Here is a 10,032-nt window from a genome sequence, read left to right on the forward strand (position 1 = left end):
CGACCGCCACAAGGCGACCGCCACCATCCCCAAGCGCCACCCCCCGACCGCCACCCCCCGACCGCCACCAGCCGACCGCCACCAGCCGACCGCCACCAGCCGACCGCCACCAGCCGTTCGCGGTGTGCGCCTCCGGCGCCACCGGTCCCAAGCACCATCCCCAAGCGCCATCCCCGACCGCCACCCCCCGACCGCCACCCCCCGACCGCCACCAGCCGACCGCCACCAGCCGACCGCCACCAGCCGTTCGCGGTGTGCGCCTCCGGCGCCACCGGTCCCAAGCACCATCCCCAAGCACCATCCCCGACCGCCACCCCCCGACCGCCACCCCCCGACCGCCACAAGCCGACCGCCACCAGCCGACCGCCACCAGCCGACCGCCACCAGCCGTTCGCGGTGTGCGCCTCCGGCGCCACCGGTCCCAAGCACCATCCCCAAGCACCATCCCCGACCGCCACCCCCCGACCGCCACCCCCCGACCGCCACCCAGCGACCGCCACCAGCCGACCGCCACCAGCCGACCGCCACCAGCCGTTCGCGGTGTGCGCCTCCGGCGCCACCGGTCCCAAGCACCATCCCCAAGCACCATCCCCGACCGCCACCCCCCGACCGCCACCAGCCGACCGCCACCCAGCGACCGCCACCCGCCGTTCGCGGTGTGCGCCGTTATCCGCCTCTCGGTGGTTCCTTGCCGGGCGTGGGTCGGCGTCCGCTGTCGGTAGGTGACGGGACCATAATCGGCCCGCGGACCAGCCGGCGGGGCTCTCTTGAAAGCCTACCCGCCTTCGCTGGTTCCCCGGTCGGCCACGAGTAGCGAGAATTCGGCCTCTTCGCCCGGAGCGCGGCTCAACTTCAGCGAAAATGCACTAAGTGCCAAAGCCCATTCATTTACAACGGCGTGTCCGCCAGAGGGCGCGTTTCCCGCCGCGGACCGGCCGGCGGGGCTCGTCGGAGAGCGTGTCCGCCTCTCGGTGGTTCCTGCCGGGCGTGGGTCGCCGTCCGCTGTCGGTACTTTACGGGACCACGTTCGGCCCGCGGACCAGCCGGCGGGGCTCCCTAGAAAGCTTATCCGCCTTCGCTGGTTCCCTGGTCGGCCACGAGTAGCGGGAATTCGGCCTCTTCGCCCGGAGCGCGGCTCAACTTTTGCGAAAATGCACTAAGTGCCAAAGCCCATTCATTTACAACGGCGTGTCCGCCAGAGGGCGCATTTCCCGCCGCGGACCAGCCGGCGGGACCCGCTCGACTTCCTATCCGCCTTCGCTGGTTCCCAAGTCGGCCAGAATTCCGGGCCGCGACCGGTAACTCGCGGGACCATAATTGGCCCGCGGACCAGCCGGCGGGGCTCTCTTGAGAGCTTACCCGCCTTCGCTGGTTCCCTGGTCGGCCACGAGTGGCGAGAATTCGGCCTCTTCGCCCGGAGCGCGGTTCAACTTTTGCGAAAATGCACTAAGTGCCAAAGCCCATTCATTTACAACGGCGTGTCCGCCAGAGGGCGCATTTCCCGCCGCGGACCGGCCGGCGGGGCTCGTCGGAGAGCGTGTCCGCCTCTCGGTGGTTCCTGCCGGGCGTGGGTCGGCGTCCGCTGTCGGTAGGTGACGGGACCCCGTTCGGCCCGCGGACCAGCCGGCGGGGCTCCATAGAAAGCTTACCCGCCTTCGCTGGTTCCCCGGTCGGCCGCGAGTGGCGAGAATTCGGCCTCTTCACCTGGAGCGCGGAGCGACTTTTGCCAAATTTTTTCTAAGTGCCAAGGGCTCTCGCGCCGCGATGCGTCCGCCTCTGCTGGTTCCCCGGTCGGCCGCGAGTGGCGAGAATTCGGCCTCTTCACCTGGAGCCCGGAGCGACTTTTGCCAATTTTTTTCTAAGTGCCAAGGGCTCTCGCGCCGCGATGCGTCCGCCTCTGCTGGTTCCCCGGTCGGCCGCGAGTGGCGAGAATTCGGCCTCTTCACCCGGAGCCCGGGCCGACTCCCGCCGACATGATCACATCATGATCCAATAGCGAGTGTCGTATAACTGTAACATGATGTACAAAATAAATATATAAATATTAACATCACCTATAAACATTAAATATATAAATATTAACATCACCTATAAACATTAAACATATAAATATTAACATCACCTATAAACATTATGAATACCATGTTTATAACCGAATGCTCATTTTGTATTATTTGGCTGTAAATGCGAGCATAAGTTGTATATATCATGTATTTATCCACGAACCGTTAAAGAGATGTCAAGTCAGGCTACCTTAAGAGAGTCATAGTTACTCCCGCCGTTTACCCGCCTCTGTGCGAGAGGCGGTGTAATTTCTCTCCGTGTCCGCTGGAGGGAGGCATTTCCCCGTTACAAGCTCCGGGAAGATCACCCGGACGCGGAGAACGCTTAGCCGGGGTGCTGGGAGCCTCGTTCGGCTTAGAAAGTGAGGTGGAAAGCACTCGGGGAACCGGCTGGAGGTGCGGTGGAAGCTCGGCGGGCCGCGTAAAACGCTTAGCCGGGGCTCTGGAAGCCTCGTTCGGCTTAAACAGTGAGGAGGAAAGCACCCGGGGAACCGGCTGGAGGTGCTGTGGAAGCTCAGCGGGCTGCGTAAAACGCTTAGCCGGGGCTCTGGAAGCCTCTTCGGGCGTCAAGAGTGAGGAGGAATGCAACATGAGAACCGGCTGGAGGTGCGGTGGAAGCTCGGCGGGCCGCGTAAAACGCTTAGCCGGGGCTCTGGAAGCCTCGTTCGGCTTAAACAGTGAGGATGGGAGCACCCGGAGAACCGGCTGGAGGTGCTGTGGAAGTTCAGCGGGCCGCGTAAAACGCTTAGCCGGGGCTCTGGAAGCCTCGTTCGGCTTCGAAAGTGAGGAGGAATGCACCCGGGGAACCGGCTGGAGGTGCTCTGGAAGCTCAGCGTGCCGCGTAAAACGTTTAGCCGGGGCTCTGGAAGCCTCGTTCGGCTTAGAAAGTTAGGAGGAATGCACCCGGGGAACCGGCTGGAGGTGCTCTGGAAGCTCAGCGGGCCGCGTAAAACGCTTAGCCGGGGCTCTGGAAGCCTCGTTCGGCTTAGAAAGTGAGGAGGAATGCATCATGAGAACCGGCTGGAGGTGCTCTGGAAGTCCAGCGGGCCGCGTAAAACGCTTAGCCGAGGCTCTGGAAGCCTCGTTCGGCTTAAAGAGTGAGGAGTGAAGCACCCGGAGAACCGGCTGGAAGTGCTCTGGAAGCTCAGCGGGCCGCGTAAAACGCTTAGCCGGGGTGCTGGAAGTCTCCTCGGGCGTCAAGAGTGAGGAGGAAAGCACCCGTGGAACCGGCTGGAGGTGCTGTGGAAGCTCAGCGGGCCGCGTAAAACGTTTAGCCGGGGCTCTGGAAGCCTCGTTCGGCTTAGAAAGTGAGGAGGAAAGCAGCCGGGGAACCGGCTGGAGGTGCTCTGGAAGTTCAGCGGACCGCGTAAAACGTTTAGCCGGGGCTCTGGAAGCCTCCTCGGGCGTCAAGAGTTAGGAGGAAAGCATTGTGAGGGCCGGCTGGGGGTGCTCTGGCAGTCCAGCGGGCCGCGTAAAACGCTTAGCCGGGGCTCTGGAAGCCTCGTTCGGCTTAAAGAGTGAGGAGGAAAGTACTGGGGGAACCGGCTGGAGGTGCTGTGGAAGCTCAGTGGGCTGCGTAAAACGCTTAGCCGAGGCTCTGGAAGCCTCCTCGGGCGTCAAGAGTTAGGAGGAAAGCCTCATGAGAACCGGCTGGAGGTGCTGTGGAAGCTCGGCGGGCCGCGTAAAACGCTTAGCCGGGGTGCTGGAAGCCTCCTCGGGCGTCAAGAGTTAGGAGGAAAGCATCATAAGAACCGGCTGGGGGTGCTGTGGAAGTCCAGCGGGCCGCGTAAAACGCTTAGCCGAGGCTCTGGAAGCCTCGTTCGGCTTAAAGAGTGAGGAGGAATGCATCATGAGAACCGGCTGGAGGTGCTGTGGAAGCTCAGCGGGCCGCGTAAAACGCTTAGCCGAGGCTCTGGAAGCCTCCTCGGGCTTCAAGAGTGAGGAGGAAAGCACCCGTGGAACCGGCTGGAGGTGCTCTGGAAGCTCAGCGGGCCGCGTAAAACGCTTAGCCGGGGCGCTGGAAGCCTCCTCGGGCGTCAAGAGTGAGGAGGAAATCATCATAAGAACCGGCTGGAGGTGCTGTGGAAGTCCAGCGGGCCGCGTAAAACACTTAGCCGAGGCTCTGGAAGCCTCCTCGGGCGTCAAGAGTTAGGAGGAAAGCCTCATGAGAACCGGCTGGAGGTGCTGTGGAGGCTCGGCGGGCCGCGTAAAACGCTTAACCGGGGCTCTGGAAGCCTCGTTCGGCTTACGAAGCGAGGAGGAACGCACCCGGAGAATGACATTTTGATATGATTTGACCCTAAATGGCCCGCGGACCAGCCGGCGGGACCTCGGTGAAGACCCATCCGCCTCGCGGTGGTCCCCGGCCGGCTAGAGTTCCGGACCGCGATCGGTACCTCGCGGGACCCTAAATGGCCCGCGGACCAGCCGGCGGGACCTCGGTGAAGACCCATCCGCCTCGCGGTGGTCCCTGGCCGGGTAGAATTCCGGACCGCGATCGGTAACTCGCGGGACCCTAAATGGCCCGCGGACCAGCCGGCGGGACCTCGGTGAGCACCCATCCGCCTCGCGGTGGTTCCCGGCCGGCTAGAATTCCGGACCGCGATCGCTAACTCGCGGGACCCTAAATGGCCCGCGGACCAGCCGGCGGGACCTCGGTGAAGACCCATCCGCCTCGCGGTGGTCCCCGGCCGGTTAGAATTCCGGACCGCGATCGCTAACTTGCGGGACCCTAAATGGCCCGCGGACCAGCCGGCGGGACCTCGGTGACCACCCATCCGCCTTCGCTGGTTCCCAAGTCGGCCAGAATTCCGGGCCGCGACCGGTAACTCGCGGGACCCTAAATGGCCCGCGGACCAGCCGGCGGGACTAGCTTGACTTCCTATCCGCCTTCGCTGGTTCCCAAGTCGGCCAGAATTCCGGGCCGCGGTCGCTAACTCGCGGGACCCTAAATGGCCCGCGGACCAGCCGGCGGGGCTCTCTTGAAAGCTTACCCGCCTTTGCTGGTTCCCTGGTCGGCCACGACTGGCGAGAATTCGGCCTCTTCGCCCGGAGCGCGGCTCAACTTCAGCGAAAATGCACTAAGTGCCAAAGCCCATTCATTTACAACGGCGTGTCCGCCAGAGGGCGCATTTCCCGCCGCTGACCAGCCGGCGGGGCTCTCTTGAGAGCTTGCCCGCCTTCGCTGGTTCCCTGGTCGGCCACGAGTGGCGAGAATTCGGACTCTTCACCCGGAGCCCGGAGCGACTTTTGCCAAATTTTTTCTAAGTGCCAAGGGCTCTCGCGCCGCGATCCGTCCGCCTCTGTTGGTTCCCCGGTCGGCCGCGAGTGGCGAGAATTCGGCCTCTTCACCCGGAGCCCGGGCCGACTTCCGCCGATATGATCACATCATGATCCTATAGCAAGTGTCGTACAACTATAACATGATGTACAAAATAAATATATAAATATTAACATGACCTATAAACATTAAATATATAAATATTAACATCACCTATAAACATTAAATATATAAATATTAACATCACCTATAAACATTATGAATACAATGTTTATAACCGAATGGTCACTTTGTATTATTTGGCTGTAAATGCGATCATATGTAGTATATATCATGTATTTATCCACGAACCGTTAAAAAGATGTCAAGTCGGGCTACCTTAAGAGAGTCATAGTTACTCCCGCCGTTTACCCGCCTCTGTGCGAGAGGCGGTGTAATTTCTCTCCGTGTCCGCTGGAGGGAGGTATTTCCCCGTTACGACCTCCGGGAAGATCAGCGGGACGCGGAGAACGCTTAGCCGGGGCTCTGGAAGCCTCCTCGGGCGTCAAGAGTGAGGAGGAAAGCATCGGGGGGACCGGCTGGAGGTGCTCTGGAAGCTCGGCGGGCCGCGTAAAACGCTTAGCCGGGGCTCTGGAAGCCTCGTTCGGCTTAAACAGTGAGGAGGAAAGCACTCGGGGAACCGGCTGGAGGTGCTGTGGAAGCTCGGCGGGTCGTGGAAAACGCTTAGCCGGGGTGCTGGAAGCCTCGTTCGGCTAAAAGAGTGAGGAGGAATGCATCATGAGAACCGGCTGGAGGTGCTCTGGAAGCTCAGCGGGCCGCGTAAAACGCTTAGCCGGGGTGCTGGAAGTCTCCTCGGGCGTCAAGAGTGAGGAGGGAAGCACCCGGAGAACCGGCTGGAGGTGCTGTGGAAGTCCAGCGGGCCGCGTAAAACGCTTAGCCGGGGCTCTGGAAGCCTCGTTCGGCTTAAACAGTGAGGATGGGAGCACCCGGAGAACCGGCTGGAGGTGCTGTGGAGGCTCGGCGGGCCGCGTAAAATGCTTAACCGGGGCTCTGGAAGCCTCGTTCGGCTGGGAGAGTGAGGAGGAAAGCACCATGAGGACCGTCTGGAGGTCTTCTGGAAGCACAGCGGGCCGTGTATGACGCTTAGCCGGGGTGCTGGAAGCCTGGGCCGCCTGGGAGAGTGAGGAGGAAAGTACCATGAGGACCGTCTGGAGGTCTTCTAGAAGCACAGCGGGCCGTGGAGAACGCTTAGCCGGGGTGCTGGAAGTCGAGTAAGGCTCAGCCATCTCGTCCAAGGTGCTTATAAAGTGCATGTCCGCTCGGCTGGAGGTATTTCCGGCCACCCGGCGCCTGTGCACGGCCTCTGGGTGGCTCCGGGCCGGCTAGAATTCCGGGCCGCGACCGCTAACTCGCGGGACCCTAAATGGCCCGCGGACCAGCCGGCGGGACGTCGGTGACCACCCATCCGCCTCGCGGTGGTCCCCGGCCGGGTAGAATTCCGGACCGCGATCGCTAACTCGCGGGACCGCAATTGGCCCGCGGACCAGCCGGCGGGACGTCGGTGACCACCCATCCGCCTCGCGGTGGTCCCCGGCCGGGTAGAATTCCGGACCGCGATCGCTAACTCGCGGGACCGCAATTGGCCCGCGGACCAGCCGGCGGGACCTCGGTGACCACCCATCCGCCTCGCGGTGGTCCCCGGCCGGCTAGAATTCCGGACCGCGATCGGTAATTCGCGGGACCCTAAATGGCCCGCGGACCAGCCGGCGGGACCTCGGTGAAGACCCATCCGCCTCGCGGTGGTCCCCGGCCGGCTAGAATTCCGGACCGCGATCGGTAACTCGCGGGACCCTAAATGGCCCGCGGACCAGCCGGCGGGACGTCGGTGACCACCCATCCGCCTCGCGGTGGTCCCCGGCCGGGTAGAATTCCGGACCGCGATCGGTAACTCGCGGGACCGCAATTGGCCCGCGGACCAGCCGGCGGGACGTCGGTGACCACCCATCCGCCTCGCGGTGGTCCCCGGCCGGGTAGAATTCCGGACCGCGATCGCTAACTCGCGGGACCGCAATTGGCCCGCGGACCAGCCGGCGGGACCTCGGTGACCACCCATCCGCCTCGCGGTGGTCCCCGGCCGGCTAGAATTCCGGACCGCGATCGGTAATTCGCGGGACCCTAAATGGCCCGCGGACCAGCCGGCGGGACCTCGGTGAAGACCCATCCGCCTCGCGGTGGTCCCTGGCCGGCGTGGATTCCGGACCGCGATCGGTAATTCGCGGGACCCTAAATGGCCCGCGGACCAGCCGGCGGGACCTCGGTGACCACCCATCCGCCTCGCGGTGGTCCCTTGCCGGCTAGAATTCCGGACCGCGATCGGTAATTTGCGGGACCCTAAATGGCCCGCGGACCATCCGGCGGGACCTCGGTGAAGACCCATCCGCCTCGCGGTGGTCCCTGGCCGGCTAGAATTCCGGACCGCGATCGGTACCTCGCGGGACCCTAAATGGCCCGCGGACCAGCCGGCGGGACCTCGGTGAAGACCCATCCGCCTCGCGGTGGTCCCCGGCCGGCTAGAATTCCGGACCGCGATCGGTAACTCGCGGGACCCTAAATGGCCCGCGGACCAGCCGGCGGGACCTCGGTGAAGACCCATCCGCCTCGCGGTGGTCCCCAGCCGGGTAGAATTCCGGACCGCGATCGGTACCTCGCGGGACCCTAAATGGCCCGCGGACCAGCCGGCGGGACCTCGGTGACCACCCATCCGCCTCGCGGTGGTCCCCGGCCGGGTAGAATTCCGGACCGCGATCGGTAACTCGCGGGACCCTAAATGGCCCGCGGACCAGCCGGCGGGACCTCGGTGAAGACCCATCCGCCTCGCGGTGGTCCCCAGCCGGGTAGAATTCCGGACCGCGATCGGTACCTCGCGGGACCCTAAATGGCCCGCGGACCAGCCGGCGGGACCTCGGTGACCACCCATCCGCCTCGCGGTGGTCCCCGGCCGGGTAGAATTCCGGACCGCGATCGGTAACTCGCGGGACCCTAAATGGCCCGCGGACCAGCCGGCGGGACCTCGGTGAAGACCCATCCGCCTCGCGGTGGTCCCTGGCCGGGTAGAATTCCGGACCGCGATCGGTACCTCGCGGGACCCTAAATGGCCCGCGGACCAGCCGGCGGTACCTCGGTGACCACCCATCCGCCTCGCGGTGGTCCCTGGCCGGGTAGAATTCCGGACCGCGATCGGTAACTCGCGGGACCCTAAATGGCCCGCGGACCAGCCGGCGGGACCTCGGTGACCACCCATCCGCCTCGCGGTGGTCCCCGGCCGGCTAGAATTCCGGACCGCGATCGCTAACTCGCGGGACCGCAATTGGCCCGCGGACCAGCCGGCGGGACCCGCTTGACTTCCTATCCGCCTTCGCTGGTTCCCAAGTCGGCTAGAATTCCGGACCGCGATCGCTAACTCGCGGGACCGCAATTGGCCCGCGGACCAGCCGGCGGGACCCACTTGACTTCCTATCCGCCTTCGCTGGTTCCCAAGTCGGCTAGAATTCCGGACCGCAATCGCTAACTCGCGGGACCGCAATTGGCCCGCGGACCAGCCGGCGGGACCCAATCCACTTCCTATCCGCCTTCGCTGGTTCCCAAGTCGGCTAGAATTCCGGACCGCGATCGCTAACTCGCGGGACCGCAATTGGCCCGCGGACCAGCCGGCGGGACCCGCTCCACTTCCTATCCGCCTTCGCTGGTTCCCAAGTCGGCCACAAATTACGATTATTCGGCCTCTCGCTCTGGAAGTGCCATCGGCACTTGCTCGGAAAAGTGTCCGCCTCTTCTGGTTCCCTAGGTCGGCCGCCAAATGCGAAAAATCGGCCTCTACCCCGTTTGGGTACCAGGGGTAGGGTGCAGTACCAACTTTGGTCTTCAGGTGCGCCAGAGCGCGATGGTTGGTCCCACTAGTCAGCGTACTCATCGACGGTTTACTCCCCTTTCGCAAAATATAGTGGGCACGTATGTGCAGGACTGTTTATTTTTATTTTGAAAAATTTTCTAAGTGCCAGCGGACGCTGGCACACGACGTGTCCGAGCCACGATGGTGCCCAGGCCGGACAGCGACGGCGAAAAAGCCGATTCTGGAAGTTTCGAATATGCCAACGGCAAAAGCGGCGTGATGTGTCCGCCTCGGCTGGTTCTCCGGTCGGCCAGAAAAAGTGAAAATTCGGCCTCTCGCTCTGGAGGTCCGACGAACTTTGGCGAATATTTTCTAAGTGCCAACGGGTGTTGCGCCGAAATGTGTCCGACTCGGCTGGTTCCCCGAGTCGGCCCGAACGAGCGAAAATTCGGCCTCTTCGCCTGGAAGTCCGGCCGACTTTGGCGAATATTTTCTAAGTGCCAACGGGTGTTGCGCCGAAATGTGTCCGACTCGGCTGGTTCCCCGAGTCGGCCCGAACGAGCGAAAATTCGGCCTCTTCGCCTGGAAGTCCGGCCGACTTTGGCGAATATTTTCTAAGTGCCAACGGGTGTTGCGCCGAAATGTGTCCGACTCGGCTGGTTCCCCGAGTCGGCCCGAACGAGCGAAAATTCGGCCTCTTCGCCTGGAAGTCCGACGAACTTTGGCGAATATTTTCTAAGTGCCAACGGGTGTTGCGCCGAAATGTGTCCGACTCGGCTGGTTCCCCGAGTCGGCCCGAA

This window comes from Syngnathus floridae, unplaced genomic scaffold (assembly GCF_059516105.1).
Source record: "Syngnathus floridae isolate MCC-2025c unplaced genomic scaffold, RoL_Sflo_1.0 HiC_scaffold_109, whole genome shotgun sequence".
In the NCBI taxonomy this organism is placed as follows: domain Eukaryota; kingdom Metazoa; phylum Chordata; class Actinopteri; order Syngnathiformes; family Syngnathidae; genus Syngnathus; species Syngnathus floridae.